This window comes from Salvelinus alpinus, chromosome 29, assembly GCF_045679555.1.
Source record: "Salvelinus alpinus chromosome 29, SLU_Salpinus.1, whole genome shotgun sequence".
In the NCBI taxonomy this organism is placed as follows: domain Eukaryota; kingdom Metazoa; phylum Chordata; class Actinopteri; order Salmoniformes; family Salmonidae; genus Salvelinus; species Salvelinus alpinus.
Window position 1 is genome coordinate 44,888,358 of NC_092114.1, and position 19,080 is coordinate 44,907,437.

At 44.4% G+C, this 19,080-nt stretch overlaps 1 pseudogene; it reads right to left on the bottom strand.

Annotated features, from left to right (window-relative positions):
* Positions 1-4,748: 4,748 nt before the first annotated feature.
* LOC139558914 (histone-lysine N-methyltransferase SETDB1-B-like) lies at positions 4,749-11,491 on the bottom strand (annotated as a pseudogene).
* Between the last annotated feature and the right edge of the window lie 7,589 nt (positions 11,492-19,080).

A 19,080-nucleotide genomic window follows, 5' to 3' on the forward strand; every position in this document is an offset into this window, starting at 1 on the left:
TCTCAAGGATGATCAATGGAAACAGGATGCACTTGAGCTCAATTTCGAGTTTCATAGCAAAGGGTCTGAATACTGTTTTTAATTTTTAATACATTTGCAAAAAATGTTTTACCTGTTTTCGCTTTGTCCTTATGGGTTATTGTGTGTAGATTAATGTGGATTTTTTAAAATCCATTTTAGAATAAGGCTGTAATGTAAAGTGAAGGGGTCTGAATAATTTCTGAATGCACTGTATATATGACACTCTTTCATAAACCCTGAATGACATTCATCAATCAGATCATTCAAGCCTGACTTTAACCTTTTCACAAAGATTGAGGCTATACTTTTGTAGTGCGCTTGGACGCCAATTAACAATAATTAAGAAATCCTTGTGTTATTTAGGTATGAGAGTAATAACCCCTTGCTTCAGAGGCAGGTAATTCTCCCTTTTCTAGAGCATCAAAGGTTACAAGTAAAAATTGTGCTATTTCTTCAGAGAAGTTTTCGCAAAAATCAGGAGGTTAATCCATCACATGCTGGAGACATGTTATATTTTAATTGAGCAATCCCATATTGGATATTCATAATAGACAAATCTTGACAACAAGTCCGATTGAATTCTTCACTAACCGAGTTAACGTTCTCTATAGAATCAAGGAGTTCCTTAGAGTCACTCAAACTTATCTAAGGAATAAAGATTATCATAAAACGTAGTGGTAAAGTCTGATAACTCTCTATCCTAATCTTACATTTCCGATGTGTGTGTCGAGTTTCTCTCTTCTCTTTTCCAAATAAAATTTTTATTTACTGTTCTTTTCGCCTTTTTCAAGTCATTGTTTTCTGGACTTTATGAAGGCTCCTCTAACCTTTTCCTCAAATTATCTAGTTGGTTCTGTAAATCAGGTATTCCCAAACTGGAGTCTCAATGTCGTCGGGGGTACGCCAAATACAAATGTGATTCACATTTTAAAAAACGGAGAAAAAAAAATTCAATTTTTTTTCACATTTTCAAACAGTACATTTATATTTTCCAACGGGGCTATACAATTGGGTGAGGTTTTTGTCTCGCCTGAGTAGCCTCGTTTCACTACCAAAAATAAAATGAAACCATCTAGTGTTCAGCGAAATAACAACACGATGTCAAATACAGGTAGTCTAGTCAAATAATTAACATCCAATCACATTAACCGTTACTCTCTTGCAGGAAACCTTCACTCCTGCGCAGACATTTAGAAACGAAACATGACAATTTGAAAAATAAGCCACGGGACTTTTTTGAGTAAGAATAAATAAAAATGTCGAGTAGTAAGACATGTATAAAAGCAACAGATACCATTAATAAGAAGGGGCAAGAAGCGTCTTATATGGTGAGCTACCGAGTGGCTAGGACAGGCAAGCCCCATACTATTGTGGATGACTTACTCCTGCTGCCGTGGATATGGCTGGGACAATGCTGGGGGAAAAGGCCCCCCAAAACTAAATCAGGTTAATCCATCACATGCTGGAGACATGTTATTTTTTAATCAAACAACACTGTGTCACGACGCATCAGTGACATGGCAGGGAAAGTTTTGAAACAATTCCTGCTTCGCATACAAGCCAGTTCTACAAGCCAATTCTATGCGTTACAGCTGGGTGAGTCAACAGACGTGGCGGGCCTGGCACAGCTACTGGTATACAGTTGAAGTCAGAAGTTTACATACACCTTAGCCAAATACATTTAAACTCAGTTTTTCACAATTCCTGACATCTAATCCTAGTAAAAAACTCCCTGTTTTACGTCAGTTAGGATCACCACTTTATTTTAAGAATGTGAAATGTCAGAATAATAGTAGAGACCTCCAGTTGACTCAAATAATGTAATTTAGCCTATCAGAAGCTTCTAAAGCCATGACATCATTTTCTGAAATTTCCCAATCTGTTTAAAGGCACAGTCAACTTAGTGTATGTAAACTTCTGACCCACTGGAATTGTGATACAGTGAATTATAAGTAAAATAATCTGTCTGTAAACAATTGTTGGAAAAATTACTTGTGTCATGCACAAGTAGATGTCCTAACCGACTTGCCAAAACTATAGTTTGTTGACAAGAAATTTGTGGAGTGGTTGAAAAACTAGTTTTAATGACTCCAACCTAAGTGTATGTAAACTTCCGACTTCAACTGTATGTCCGTTACGTTTATGGGGGGTCAATTAAGGAAGACATCCTCTTCTGCAAACCACTGGAAACCAGGACAACATGAGAGGATATTTTTAAAGTACTGGACAGCTTTGTGACATCAAACAGACTTTGGTGGTCAAGATGTGTTGGTATCTGTACTGATGGCGCAAAGCTATGACAGGGAGACATAGTGGAGTGGTAACTCACGTGCAAGCAGTTGCTCCCGACGCCACTTGGGTACACTGCTGCATCCACGAGAGGCTCTTGCTGCCAAGGGAATGCCTGATAGCTTGAAAGACGTTTTGGACACTACAGTGAAAATGGTTAACTTTGTTAAAGCAAGGCCCCTGAACGCTCGTGTATTTTCTGCATTATGCAATGGTATGGGCAGCGACCATGTAACACTTTTACAACATACAGAAGTGCGCTGGTTATCAAAGGGCAAGTATTGACACATTTTTTGGAATTGAGAGACGAGCTTAAAGTTCTCTTTACTGGCCATAATTCTCACTTCTCTGACCGCTTGCATGATGACGAGTTTCTCACACGACTGACCTATCTGGGTGATGTTTTTTCTCGCCTGAATGATCTGAATCTAGGATTGCAGGGACTCTCCGCAACTATATTCGATGTGCAGGACAAAAATTAGGCTATGATTTAAGAAGTTGGAGCTCTTTTCTGTCTGCATTAACAAGGACAGCACACAGGTCTTTCCATCATTGTATGATCTGTTGTGTGCAAATGAACTCAAGCTTACGGACAAAGTCAAATGTTATATAGCGAAGCACCTGAGTGAGCTGGGTGCACAATTACACAGGTTCTTTCCCAAAACAGACGACACAAACAACTGGATTCGTTATCCCTTTCATGCCCTGCCTCCAGTCCACTTAATCAGAAGCCACTGCCAGATTTCTGGATAGGGCTGTGCCCAGAGTTTCTTGCCTTGGCAAATCGCGCTGTTAAGACACTGATGCCCTTTGCAACCACGTACCTATGTGAGAGTGGATTCTCAGTCCTCACTAGCATGACAACTAAATACAGGCAGCCTGTGTGTGGAAAATGATTTAAGACAGACTCTCTCCAATACAACCCAACATTGCAGAGTTATGTGCATCCTTGCAAGCACACCCTTCTCATTAACCTGTGGTGAGTTATTCACAATTTTTGATGAACAAATAAGGTTTTATATGTAAGATGATTAAATAAAGAGAAAAATGATTGATTATAATCATCTGTGCCCTGGTCCTATAAGAGCTCTTTGTCACTTCCCATGAGCCAGGTTGTGACAAAAGCTCACACTTATGTTTAATAAATGTATTGTATAGTGTGTGTGGCAGGCTTACAATAATGTCAAAAAACAACATTTGAGAGTGTGCTGATCCTGGTGCTACATGGGGTACGCAGCTGGAGGTTGAATGTTTGAAGAGGTACAGGACTATAAAGTTTGGGAACCACTGCTGTATATCATTCAATTTAGCCTTCTCATTGAGATCAAGATGCTCAATCTCCGTGATATCAGAGAGCTCAGTTACCTCACATCTTCTTAAAGGAAGCTGCTCCCCATAAGTAATACAGGCTGAGCAGATTTAAAATGTCAGTTCCCAATATTTCCCATATTCTGCATTAGAGGTATCTAAATTCCAATTAACAGAAATTATATTCTTAAAACATTTTAAATCATGCAATAACAATTATTCAATTTCTAATAACCATCAATGGGAACTTCTCATCACTGCACATTTTTACAGTCAGCGCTATTACTTTATGATCTGTCAGGACTGCAGTACTTTTTACCTCTACCGTGTTGGAAACACATCCTACCAGGCAGTTGTCACATCTATTTTCTATGCAAACTTTCTAAATGTCGACGACAAAATAACTGGACAAGTTAATGGAAACATAGCTACTGAAACAACCCCACTCTTCCAGCCGCAGCCAGACCAAAGACTTACTGTACTGTGTCGTGGAAATTAATTTATACAGAGACACATTGTCATTTCTTCAAACAATCATCTTTATTTAATATCTATTAATTATTGCAATAATGAAGCAGTCGACCGCACACTCTAAGGTGTGTTGCCGAGAGCTTAACCTTTACAGACAATGCAGAGTTCTTATATAGCTGACACTAAAATTGCTTAGTCATGGCTGGTTCCATCCCTCCCATGCTGATCGGGTGGGGGGCACCACAAGTCACCTTGGGTTCATCTCCTGGTTATCTGCACAGGATGTTGTTTTACTCCCAACCCGGCTTAGTTTCCCAGATGCAAGGATGAAGATGAGACAATGAGGGATGGTTCTAAACACTTCCAGCCTATCTCCATCTCGGGTCACACACACCACATCTTGTCTATGGAATGCCAGCTGTAGGTTTTTATCACCAAGTCACTGTCAGCTCAAGCGATCTCTCGCAAAACCCATTTCTTGACAATACGCCCAGACTAACTGGAGGAACCTAGAGTGGAAACCATCCCTTTACAGAAAGACAGCATTAACAGAACAGAAATGTCTTACTATTTGTTAAGTATATAAATCATTAACTATTAATATCAAACAAAATCAGGTAAATATGTAATTTCTCTCTCACAACTGTCTTTGGCCAGACCCTTCTGCACAACTGCTTGATGGTTTAATACATTTACAAAACATTTTCTTTGGAAACATTTAAGGAAAATGTGAGAATATAGTTTAACTAAATATTATTTGGAGCAGAATAACTTTGCAGAACAAATTTGGAATGCTGAAAAGGACATTTCAATATTTTTTATTTAACTAGGAGACAATACTTCCGAATGAACTTATTCGAGCACAATTTAAGAATCGTAATATGAACAAAAACCTCAGGCACTGCATGGTTTAAAATACAAAAACTAGACCACCTACTACAATATATTCATAAATGTACTTCAGGGGTGAAGCTGGAAGAAGACGTAAGGGCATTCATAACTTTTCCCTACACTCTGGATCACAGCGACAATTTAGGATTCTTGACGACCTTTTCACACCGAGCTCACATTTATAATCCCACGCCAGTTCTGTACCAGCTCTGATGCGCCTGAAAAACACCGAGACAATATTATGATCAATATCCAGAAGTGCATATTAGAATGCACATGCTTTAGTCCCCCTAGGCATTTGCTATAGAGCCAAAAACATGAGCAGAACCCGTATTAATCCTGGCTTCGCCTCTCAAAAGACCAACCATTAGCACAAGCAATAGATAATATCCCATGAGTCATAACAGAAGGTCACTAACTTGCTGGTGAAGAAAGCCACCCAGGGGAATCGAAGGTCATGTGTGTCCACAAAAACATTCTGCGCAAACAGGTTTGGGTGGCAGCTATGCTGTAGGGAGAGAGACACAGCGGATGTGAGCTTTATGACAATTTCTATCCCCATTCATGACGAGTAGGAGGATGACATTCGTTGTTTACTCCTGCCCTTTATTGTAGCCTGGGTAAGATGCTGAGTTGACGGATCTCTGAGAAGTATGGATATAGGTCAAATCATACAGTCGGCATACTATCCGACACATGATACCCTCTGATTTTCCCTCCTCATGACTCACATTGAGGTAGCGACCCACATTCCCCTCCAGCTTTGCATCGATGATGTAGCATGACTCCTCGCCGTCAAAGTAAACGCCTTGTGGCGTTTGAGGCCTGCTTGTCATTTCCCTCTGCTGTACCGTCCTGCTGGTCAGAAGACTTGGCGTCAGAGCCCGATTTCTTCGCTGGGTCTATGAGAGAGTCATTTTGTGAGTCATTTGATGAGTCTGGGAACCAAAGTCCTATAACTTCTTTTAAAATTCATGAACACGTTTCCGTCTATATTTGTGTCTGTGCTTTATTTTTCCTTTACCTTCCTACAGTATTTTGAGAAACCAACATTTATCAAACCAAAAATAATGAATACTCTACTAAACCTCAGTAACCTTTTTCATTTCCTTACCCTCCTGTAGTATTTTGGCATGCCTGTGTGTGACAATGTCTCCTCTCCATAGAGGAGACATTGTGCCTGAAGTCAGAGTCGCCATCATCTTCACTGACATCGTAGTCCTTGTCCTCATAATTTTCATCATCATCGGGTTGTTCTTCATCTTCGTCATCCGAGTTCTTCTTCATCATACGTCGCTGCTCTCTCTCGTGGTTTCCCTCTTCCTCATCCTTGCCCTCGTCATCACCTCCATCACAGTCATCATGCTCACTGTTGACTCACTGTCTTCTATGGGCTCTTCTTCTGAACCTGATGGGGAACAGAGGCCGCAACATTAGAGATGGTCAGTTCTGTTGCTTCTCTTCGCACTCCCTGTGTGTTCATCTTTTTTTTGCATTTGAATAAAGATAATACACAGATAACATCAAATCTATCCTATAGTTGCCGGTGAGTCCAGGCTCTCTGCGCGTCTGTACCGGACTCATTGTCGGAGCAGCGTGTCTCACTCTCATAACCCTCCTTGCTCTCAGCTCCCTCTTATGTGGTTCAGGTTGACCACGTACATGTTGCCCTCTGTCCCCAAACTCTTCTTTTTCATGATTATCCCTAAGGGGAGAAACGGCAAATGGGAAAGTTGTGAGCATTGTGTGCAGTACAACCGGAAAAAAGACATTGCAACAGTAGAAGGAGTGAATGGAAGAGATCTTGGGGATTGAGCACTAAAAGGATGCCCAAAAGATAAAGACTAGTAGTGTATGTAATGAACAGAAGTCATACTTAACAGCAGTCTGTCTGTCGGGTTAGGTTAGATTGGGTTCCTAGCTCAGTTTCACCAGTTTAAGTGCAGATGAAGGTGCCCTTGGCAACGTCATCCAGGCAGCGGATTCCCCAGCTCTTCCCCGCGGTCATGAAGAGCTGTAGCCGCAGCTGAAGGCCATGCTGAACCACCCGGTTAGAGCACACCCGTGGGTCACAGCGGCACAGTGCGTTACACTCATATACAGTGGGGAGAACAAGTATTTGATACACTGCCGATTTTGCAGGTTTTCCTACTTACAAAGCATGTAGAGGTCTGTAATTATTATCATAGGTACACTTCAACTATGAGAGACGGAATCTAAAACAAAAATCCAGAAAATCACATTGTATGATTTTTAAGTAATTAATTTGCATTTTATTGCATGACATAAGTATTTGATACATCAGAAAAGCAGAACTTAATATTTGGTACAGAAACCTTTGTTTGCAATTACAGAGATCATACGTTTCCTGTAGTTCTTGACTAGGTTTGCACACACTGCAGCAGGGATTTTGGCCCACTCCTCCCTACAGATCTTCTCCAGATCCTTCAGGTTTCGGGGCTGTCGCTGGGCAATACGGACTTTCAGCTCCCTCCAAAGATTTTCTATTGGGTTCAGGTCTGGAGACTGGCTAGGCCACTCCAGGACCTTGAGATGCTTCTTACGGAGCCACTCCTTAGTTGCCATGGCTGTGTGCTTCGTGTCGTTGTCATGCTGGAAGACCCAGCCACGACCCATCTTCAATGCTCTTACTGAGGGAAGGAGGTTGTTGGCCAAGATCTCGCGATACATGGCCCCATCCATCCTCCCCTCAATACGGTGCAGTCGTCCTGTCCCCTTTGCAGAAAAGCATCCCCAAAGAATGATGTTTCCACCTCCATGCTTCACGGTTGGGATGGTGTTCTTGGGGTTGTACTCATACTTCTTCTTCCTCCAAACACGGCGAGTGGAGTTAGACCAAAAAGCTCTATTTTTGTCTCATCAGACCACATGACCTTCTCCCATTCCTCCTCTGGATCATCCAGATGGTCATTGGCAAACTTCAGACAGGCCTGGACATGCACTGGCTTAAGCAGGGGGACCTTGCGTGCGCTGCAGGATTTTAATCCATGACGGCGTAGTGTGTTACTAATGGTTTTCTTTGAGACTGTGGTCCCAGCTCTCTTCAGGTCATTGACCAGGTCCTGCCGTGTAGTTCTGGGCTGATCCCTCACCTTCCTCATGATCATTGATGCCCCACGAGGTGAAATCTTGCATGGAGCCCCAGACCGAGGGTGATTGACCGTCATCTTGAACTTCTTCCATTTTCTAATAATTGCGCCAACAGTTGTTTCCTTCTCACCAAGCTGCTTGCCTATTGTCCTGTAGCCCATCCCAGCCTTGTGCAGGTCTACAATTTTATCCCTGATGTCCTTACACAGCTCTCTGGTCTTGGCCATTGTGGAGAGGTTGGAATCTGTTTGATTGTGTGTGGACAGGTGTCTTTTATACAGGTAACGAGTTCAAACAGGTGCAGTTAATACAGGTAATGAGTGGAGAACAGGAGGGCTTCTTAAAGAAAAACTAACAGGTCTGTGAGAGCCGGAATTCTTACTGGTTGGTAGGTGATCAAATACTTATGTCATGCAATAAAATGCTAATTAATTATTTAAAAATCATACAATGTGATTTTCTGGATTTTTGTTTTAGATTCCGTCTCTCACAGTTGAAGTGTACCTATGATAAAAATTACAGACCTCTACATGCTTTGTAAGTAGGAAAACCTGCAAAATCGGCAGTGTATCAAATACTTGTTCTCCCCACTGTATACTGCAGACAGAGGGAGGTGGAGAGGGTTGATATAATAATATTATCTATAAGAGCTTTTCAGACATTGCTCTCAAAGCATGTCACAGATGACACAAATGCATAGAAAGAGCTGAGAGCTAGAGGAGAACGATGACCAGTAAAAAGCCAAAGACTAACCAGAAAAAATACCAAAGACCAAGAGTCAAAGCGATGTTGCGACTGATGGATAATTGAAAGATGTTCATGAAGCCACATTGACAGCCTCACCCTGCGGAGAGCCGTTTCTCCAGCCTCTTGTGTTCGTAGCCAACGTTGACGTCCTCGGGGCCGCCCGGTGACAGGGCTGGGGCCTGGATGGTCAGCTGGTGACAGGAGCATGACGACCTACCGCAACACAATACACATGTCCATAAATACACGTCAATACAACCTCCACATACCATGTAAAAAAAGTCATGACCGTTTATGCTTTTAGGGAAAAAGGATCATTTGCTAAATGTATTAAACTGTACGTCCTTTAAATACATTTAAGGAAATACGTTGCAGTAACAGAACTTTAACCCCTGTGACACACACACGCACACACCTGTTCCTGCAGCCGTCGGTGCAGTTGCAGCCCACCAGAAAGTCTGAGCTGGTGTTGAGGGAGACAGCGCTGGCCGCCACGCGCTGCTTGTTGTAGATCACTGAGATTGGCCGGATGTTGCTGAGTTCATTGATGCAGGACATCGGCTGGTTCTCCCTGCCAAGCGTCAGGTCTAGGATGTTGATCTTGTATGGCCCGGGGTTGGTGGGTTGTAGTCACAGACACACGTTAGAGAGGAAACTGCTAAACTGACCTCAGATCAACATCTAGGGGAAACTTCACCCCACCCCGACCTTGTTATTGACCCGGCGGGGGCACTCTGCGGCGGAACTCGCAGGGCTCGCAGAGCAGCGGGTTGAGTCCACGGTGCTTGGCCTCGACCTTTGACCGGATGCATTCCAGGCAGGCAGGGGCAGCAACGGTGGAGTGTGAAGGTGACCGAACCTTTAGCTGTGATAACAGATGACTCGCCGGTTGAACGGTTCTGGCCATAGGGCCTCCTGACGTGATCAGGGAGAAGATGACATGGGTTCGAGGGAGAATGAACGAACTAGGAAATGTTGCCATTCTGAAACAAGGATCCAAAGGAGTAACGGTCAAATAGGGGGTGCTTATATTTGTCCTGTTTCACACATGTACAAGTGTGTAACCTATACAAGCGTGTGGTGTGAAACGGAAATTTGTTTTCTGCATATCCCACTCCCCCCCCCCCCACCCCGAGAGCGGGATCAGCCTTTATGGACGGTGACCCTGGAGCAATTATGGTTAAGTGCTTTCAATGAAAATGTATTCATAAAGCCCTTCTTACATCAGCTGATGTCACAAAGTGCTGTACAGAAACACAGCCTAAAACCCCAAAACAGCAAGCAATGCAGGTGTAGAAGCACGGTGGATAGGAAAAACTCCCTAGAATCCCTAGATTCGAACTAGCAACCTTTCGGTTACTGGCCCAATGCTCTAATCGCTAGGCTACCTGCCAGCCCAAATAAAATAAAATTATAAATGCATGCAGGAAATACATATTCATGAAATTTGTGCAAGACTTTTGAAAATAGTACAGCAACACAGTATAAACACAGAGACATAAATTCTACTCACCCTAAGGGTGCTGAGGCGGTGACGTGAGGTTTGCTGGCAGCGGCCGTGCTGGTCTTGTGGATAGTATTAGCAGTCTAAACTGGTTCCACTGGGTGGTGGACAAAGAGAGAGTGCGCTCGCGAAATAAACACGTTGTCCACTACATGAATCCAAATACAGGAATGATTCAAAGTACTGTGCACACCATGTAAGGAAACAGACGGCTGACTTCGATGCTCATTCAGTCAGACAGACAAGGCGGTAGATGTGTTCATATTTATCTACAGGACACAGTAACACAGAGACAGAGGGATAAGGAGAGACAGACATTTACCAGCGTTGGGCCGTGTCACTGTTGGTTTATCCTTTGACTCCTCAACACGTTTCTTCATGTTGGCCATATGCTCCAGGCGCAAAGAGCCTCGATACAACCATCCCTTATGTTCGTCATCCTGAGAACACACACACACAACAGGAAAAAAGGATTGGCATTATGTGCGTCAGTGAAGAACTAGACTTTAGTTAGGTAAGCATAACCAGAACACCAAGCACAATATACTGCAAGTCAATCACTATCACTTCAATAAATGGTTACAGCGTAAGCAGTTGTAGATTCTCACCTTGTAGACGACACAGCTGCAGTCGATCTGCTCTACTTCTGTCCTCCTCTGGACGCCCTCAAACTCCACGTTGATGGGCTGGCCTGGTCTGTACTGGACCATGGGCGGGTTGGGGGTACACCTTGATGAACTCCCTGTTGGCCTCATCCTGTATGTCCTCCCACACCTCCGGCACTTAAGACGATAGAGCGAGACAGTAGGCTTAGTTTGTGTGGGTATGTATGTGTGTTTCCCTGCATCTCACCAACACCTACATTTGCAGATTAAACTTGTTGTATGACAACAGCCACAGTATGATTTTTGTTGCTCCATACAAGCCAATGAATTGAAAAATGTATAGCTCAAAAGAGTATTACAATGGAATATATACATGTATTGTCACACAGGTGGATCTGAATTAGACATCTTTCATTTGGTAGGAGGATCAAACAGAATTGAGCCAAGAAGTATTGAGTAAATGTTAAAGATAGAAAATAATTGGTGGTCTGCAAACAATGTGAAGATCCGGCAAGCCTACATAGGAAGGTGTGCCGTCATCAAAAAAAGATCAGGAACCTGAAACACAAGGGGAAGCGCAACAGAGCTTTACTAAGGCATTGATGAATCATATTTAGCATTATGTTTCCATATATAATCATCCAACCACACCCACAATAGCTATCACACACACAAACATAGGGCCGGTCCTTGCCGTTCTGCCGGTCTAGGCAAGACCAAAAAAATGTACGTTAAAAAGACAACTAAAATACTTATTTTTCCAGACTTTGAAATCATTTTCGGTTCAGAATGAAAGTTGAAACGACGTAATTTAGAGACATCTATGTATGGTCCAAATCAAGGCTGTTCCAGACCGGACAAAATTCATTGTCGGTGAACATCAAAAAAAGACACACAGAGGGGGTCAGCGTCGGTCCATCCTTACTGAGGTATATCCTACAGTGTCGGGGGCCCCTATCCTAGCCTGGTAGGGGCCCCTAAATCTTTAGAAAATTATTTAGCATTTAAAAAATGTTAGACAAAAATAATTTAAAAAACAATTCTTAATTATTTTCTTTTATAAATTAAAACGTATAACCATATATAACGTATAACGGACCTCGGAGGTGAGGAAGTTGTTTTGTAGCAGCAGCAGCATAACTAGACCATTTATTTTATTGTAAAGTTAGGCACATGATGACTTAGACGCACTTAAATACATATTCTATTTGATATGTATACTATTATTAAAACATTTTTTCTTTCAGTAGTAGATTTTTTGTATTGTAACCTTTGTAGGAGCGAACATTAAACCTAACATTCCCTATGTTTACTCACTTCCTAGTGCCTAGAGAGCCCCAGGTTGGCAGAATCTCAGCAGAAAGCTGTCAGACAGACTGATGCACAGGAGAGCAGGGAGGAGGAAGAGTTAAAGAGTAGCAGCAGTGCCAGTGAAGGACTGACAGAAGAGATTGAACAAGCATTTCCCAATAAGGGAAATGAAGAGTATGGACTGATTTGAAGTGAGGAAGATGAGGTTTTAGATGATCCAGCACTGTGGTAAGAGAAAGTACGGGACCATGAAAGAGAAGCTATTGTTCGCAGACTAGCCAACAGGTGTGGTGAGAAGACAGAACTATATAAAATCCTGCCCCTAGACTCAGAAGGCAAGTCATTCCCCAACTATTTACAGTACAGTAAGTCAGCAAACGGAAGAGAAAAGATGCAGAGAGACTAGCTTATTTATAGTAAGAGTGTAAAGGAATTATATTGCATTCCATGTGTTATTTTTTCTCACGAGCAAAGTAAACCATCACCCAGTTCTCTGAATAGTAAGGATTGCTATAAGATATCATCAGTGAAATGGCGGAGACTGTATGACAAACTACCAGAGCATGAGGATGCTGTGTATCACAAGAACTGTTACTGGAAATTGAAAAATCTGCAGCGTACCGTAACAGCTACAGGTATAGACAGTCAGCTGCAGAAACAAATCCAGACAGAAATGTATAAAAACAGAGCACTTCTTGAAAGGATTTTGGATGGGACACTGTACTAAGCATCTAGGAATCTGCCATTCTGGGGGAAATCACTCAATCTTGATGATGCGCATAATGGACATTACCTAGGTTTACGTGAACTGTTGTCAAATTATGACCAGCTATTACGCGAGCACTTACAGAAAGTCAGGGACAAAAAGAAAGGAGCACGACTCACTCATAACCTCAGTACTGAGAGCCAAAACGAGTTTATAGGAATATGTGGTCAAATGGTTTTGAAAACAATACTTTATGAAAGAGAAGATGCAATCTATTACTCGCTTATATGTGACGCAACTCCAGACATTTCCCGTACTGAGCTAAATGTATTATTGGTGAGATATGTACACAAAGATAAAGTTCAGGGAACAGATGAATGGGAAATAATTGAACGTTTTCTTGAATTTAAAGACTTTGCTAGAAAGACAGGCTGTGACATTTCTAAAATGATTGAGTGCAAGCACACATACTAAATAATCCACTGGCCACATACCTTGTGTTTACCATACTCCTAATCTTGTGGGTGTACATGCAGCTCAGTCGTGCCCAGAAGTATCAACCTTTTTTGGCTGTGTGAAACGTCTTTACAATCTGTTCAGTGTCAGCCCAGAGCGATGGGCCATTCAAGGAAAAGACTGGCTGCTGTCTTAACCCCCTTTCAGACATGTGATGGAGAGCGCTGCGGTCCAGCTGCAACTCATTTACCGGTCTATCATTAAGGCCCTAGACATGCTTCCTGCTACCTGCAGCCTGCAGCCTGACAAACGAAGCCAAATCAGAGGCAAAAGGTCTGAAAAGCTACTTCGTGTCTTTCAAGGCAATCTTCCTGCTCACTTTCTGGGTAAAAGTTTTGCAGTGTATTGACAATAAAAGCCTAATTCTTCAGTCAGGAAATATTTATCTGGACACTGAAGCAGCTCACATCAGGGCACTACAGGAAGAAATTCAGGCTCTGCGTAATCAATGGGACGCTCTTCTGGCAGAAGCCTCCACGGTGTCAAATGAAATGGATGTAAATAGTTTCACAGTGAACAGAGGAGCTGCCAGGAAAAAAAAGAAAACTGTTTCCCTGATGAGACCGAAGATGACATACCAAAGGAACAGAAGTCAGACAATGGATTTCGCAACACAGTGTTTTATATGGCTCTGGATAGTATAATCAGTCGTTTAACCGTTGCTGAAGGTGAACGTGCCTTCAGTAAGCTGAAACTTAAAGAACTATCTAAGATCTTTTTTTATTTTACCTTTATTTAACCAGGTAGGCTAGTTGAGAACAAGTTCACATTTACAACTGCGACCTGGCCAAGATCTACATTGTAGATCTAAGTACAGTTCCCGCTCAGCCCAGTCAAAACTGTTCGCTGCTCTGGCACCCCAATGGTGGAACAAACTCCCTCACGACGCCAGGTCAGCGGAGTCAATCACCACCTTCCGGAGACACCTGAAACCCCACCTCTTTAAGGAATACCTAGGATAGGATAAAGTAATCCTTCTAACCCCCCCCCCCCCTTAAAAGAGTTAGATGCACTATTGTAAAGTGGTTGTTCCACTGGATATCATAAGGTGAATGCACCAATTTGTAAGTCGCTCTGGATAAGAGCGTCTGCTAAATGACTTAAATGTAAATGTACCATGTGCCATAACAGGTTGAACAGCCTTGCCAAACAGCCGCAAAATCCTGGCAATGACCCTGGGCCCACCGTTTGACAAAAACAGGCTTTATTGGCTTTATTAGTCCTGAATCCTGTGATGAATCCATTTGGCTATTTTAGCTCTGAATATCAGCTACCCAACTTTGTCAGGAGTTATCCTGAGACTATTTGCAATGTGTTTACACAGCGGGAAATGCAGAAGTATTTAATTTTTCGCTATGACCAGCTCATACATTTTTTTTATGGCTACAAACTTGAACCCACTGATCATGACAATTTAACCTTATTGTCCATTTTACTTTCACCTGTCCTGTTTTTAAGGCTACGTTTGTTAACATGTCAGCACATGTTTTATTCGCTTTGGTGTCATTTAGGTTAGGCTATTTGATCGGAGAAACATGCATGATGTAAAAAGTTTCCGTCTCATTACATTGCCGTACATTTGATCTCCAGCCTGTGGGCTACAGAAAAAGGTCAAATACTCTATCACATGCTATATATCACATGCTATAAACGGATACACAATATGTTTTTTCACAGAATGTTGGTGGAGCACTGTAGCGATGCGTTTCTCCAACAGCACGCTGGAGAGGCGCACTGCGAACAGACAAGATAACTATTGTGTGTCCCTGCCAGCTACAATAAATGCAGCCTCAGGATATGTGGTTTCCAGTTTACATAGAGTCAAATGAAGTTCTTTCAGGGCCGTCGATGTGTCTGATTGGGGCGGGATATACACGACTGTGATTATGATCGAAGAGAATTCTCTTGGTAGATAATGCGGTCGGCATTTGATTGTAAGGAATTCTAGGTCAGGTGAACTAAAGGACTTGAGTTCCTGTATGTTGTTATGATCACACCACAACTCGTTAATCATAAGGCATACACCCCCGCTGTCACGTTCCTGACCTTATTTCCGTTGTTCAGTCTTTGTTTAGTTGGTCAGGATGTGAGCTGGGTGGGCATTCTATGTTATGTGTTTCTATGTTGGGTTTATTGTTTGGCCTAATATGGTTCTCAATCAGAGGCAGGTGTTTGTCATTGTCTCTGATTGGGAACCATATTAAGGTTGCCTGTTTTCACTGTTTGTTTGTGGGTGATTGTTGCCGTGTCTGTGTTTGTTCGCCACACGGTACTGTTTTCGTTCGTTTGTTCACGTCGTTTATTGTTTTGTATTTTGTCAGTGTTCTGTTTGTTGGATCATCATTAAAATTCATCATCATGAACATTTACCACGCTGCGCCTTGGTCCTCCTCTCTTCCACCTAACGACGAGCGTGACAGAATCACCCACCACAAAAGGACCAAGCAGCGTGGTAACGGGCAGCAGCAGCAGCAGCGGCCAAAATCTCAGGACTCCTGGACATGGGAGGAGATTTTAAACGGAGAGGGACCCTGGGCACAAGCTGGGGAATATTGTCGCCCCAAAGCTGAGCTGGAGGGAGCGAAAGCTGAGCGGCGGCAATATGAGGAGGCAGCACGGCAGCGCAACAGGTACGAGAGGCAGCCCCAGAATTTTTTTTTTGGGGGGGGCACACGGGGAGTGTGGCTAAGCCAGGTAGCAGACCTGAGCTCACTCCTCGTGCTTATTATAAGCAGCTCGTTACTGGTCAGGCACCGTGTCATGCGGTTAAGCGCACGGTGTCGCCAGTGCGTGCCCATAGCCCGGTGCGCTATAGCGCAGCCCCCCGAAAGTGTCATGTGAGTGTGGGCATCCAGCCAGGGCGTAGGGTGCCTGCTCAGCGTGTCTGGTCTCCAGTACGCCGTTTCGGTCCAGGATATCCTGCGCCGGCTCTGCGTGCTGGGTCTCCGGGGCGCTGGGAGGGTGCAGTGCGTCCTATGCCTGCGCTCCGCTCGTGCCGGGCAAATGTGGGAGTGGAGTCTAAGGGAGAGGTGCATGTAGTAGGCACTAGATCTCCAGTGCTCACCCACAGCCCGGTTCAACCTGTGCCTGCACTCTGGAGGGTCCGGGCTAGAGTAGTATTCCAGCCTGGAGGAGTGGTGCCAAGGCTGCGCACCAGAGCTCCAGTGCTCCCCCACAGCCTGTGGCAGCCCCACGCACCAGGCTGTCTCTCCGTCTCCTCCCTACAGGTGTGCCCGTCTGCCCAGCGCCGCCTGCGCTGCCCGTCTGCCCAGCGCCGTCTGAACTGCCCGTCTGCCCAGCGCCGTCTGAGCTGCCCGTCTGCCCAGCGCCGTCTGAGCTGCCCGTCTGCCCAGCGCCATCTGAGCTGCCCGTCTGTCCTGAGCCTTCAAAGCCGCCCGTCTGTCCTGAGCCGCCCGTCAGTCGGGAGCCGCTAGAGCCGTCCGTCAGTCGGGAGCCGCCAGAGCCGCCCGCCAGACAGGAGCTGCCAGAGCCGCCTGACAGCCAGGGGCTGCCAGAGCCGCCCGCCAGCCAGGAGCTGCCAGAGCCGCCCGCCAGCCAGGAGCTGCCAGAGCCGCCCGCCAGCCATGACCTGCCAGAGCCGTCAGTCAGCCATGACCTGCCAGAGCCGCCAGTCAGCCATGACCTGCCAGAGCCGTCAGTCAGCCATGACCTGCCAGAGCCGCCAGCCAGCCATGACCTGCCAGAGCCGTCAGTCAGCCATGACCTGCCAGAGCCGTCAGTCAGCCATGACCTGCCAGAGCCGTCAGTCAGTCCGGAGCTGCTCCTCAGTCCGGAGCTGCCCCTCAGTCCGGTGCTGCCCCTTAGTCCAGTGGGGTTAATATGGAGGGTCGCCATTAAGAGGAGGCCACGGAAGCGGGGATTAACTATGGTGGGGTACTGTCACGTTCCTGACCTTATTTCCTTTGTTCAGTCTTTGTTTAGTTGGTCAGGACGTGAGCTGGGTGGGCATTCTATGTTATGTGTTTCTATGTTGGGTTTATTGTTTGGCCTAATATGGTTCTCAATCAGAGGCAGGTGTTTGTCATTGTCTCTGATTGGGAACCATATTAAGGTTGCCTGTTTTCACTGTTTGTGAAACATCGTTTATTGTTTTGTATTTTGTCAGTGTTTTGTTTGTTGGATCATCATTGAAATTCATCATCATGAACATTTACCACGCTGCGCCTTGGTCCTCCTCTCTTCCACCTAACGACGAGCGTGACACCCGCCCTTCTTCTTACCAGAGAGATGTTTGTTTCTGTTGGCGCGATGCGTGAAGAAGCCGGGTGGCTGTACCGACTCGGATGACGTATCCCGAGTGAGCCGTGTTTCCATGAAACAAAGAACGTTACAATCTCTGATGTTTCTCTGGAAGGCAACCCTTGCCCGGATTTCGTCTACCTTGTTGTCAAGAGACTGGACATTGGCGAGTAGTATACTCGGGAGCGGTGCGTGATGTGCCCGTCTACGGAGCCTGACCAGAAGACCGCTCCGTCTGCCCCTTCTGTGGCGCCGTTGTTTTGGGTCGCCGGCTGGGATCCGATCCATTGTCCTGGGTGGTGGACCAAACAGAGGATCCGCTTCGGGAAAGTCGTATTCCTGGTCGTAATGTTGGTGAGTTGACGTTGCTCTTATATCCAATAGTTCCTCCCGACTGTATGTAATAAAACCTCATATTTCCTGGGGTAACAATGTAAGAAATAACACAAAAAAACAAAATACTGCAGTTTCCTAGGAATGCAAAGCGAGGCGGCCATCTCTGTCGGCGCCGGAACAGTAGGCAGTGTTCCTAGGCCATCATTGAAAATAAGAATTTGTTCTTAACTGACTTGCCTAGTTAAATAAAAGGTCATTTTATTTTTATTTTTATAAATAAAATAAAAACTCATCCCAAACCATCTCAATTGGGTTGAGATCGGGTGATTGTGGGGGTCAGGTCATCTGATGGATCACTCCATCCCTCTCCTTCTTGGTCAAATAGCCCTTACACAGCCTGGAGGTGTGCGCAAACCAGATGGGATGGCGTATCGCTGCATAAATGCTGTGGTAGCCATGCTGGTTAAGATTGCCTTGAATTCAAATTAAATCACAGACACTGTCACCAGCAAACACCCCCACAACTCCTCCTCCATGCTTCACGGTGATAACCACACATGCAGAGATCATCCGTTCACTTACGTCTGCGTCTCACAGACACGGCGGTTGGAACCAAAAATCTCACATTTGCACTCATCAGACCAAAGTACAGATTTCCACCGGTCTAATATCCATTGCTTGTGTTTCTTTGCCTAAGCAAGTCTCTTCTTATTGGTGTCCTTTAGTAGTGGTTTCTTTGCAGAAATTCGACCATGAATGCCTGATTCACGCTTTCTCCTCTGATCAGTTGATGTTGAGATGTGTCTGTTACTTGAACTCTGTGAAGCATTTATGTGGGCTGCAATCTAAGGTGCAGTTAACTCTAATGAACGTATCCTCTGCAGCAGAGGTAACTCTTCCTTTCCTGTGGCGGTCCTCATGAGAGCCCGTTTCATCATAGTGCCTGATGGTTCTTGCCACGATGTTTACATGTTGCGTTTATGTTTTTGTTCAGTGTATTTAGT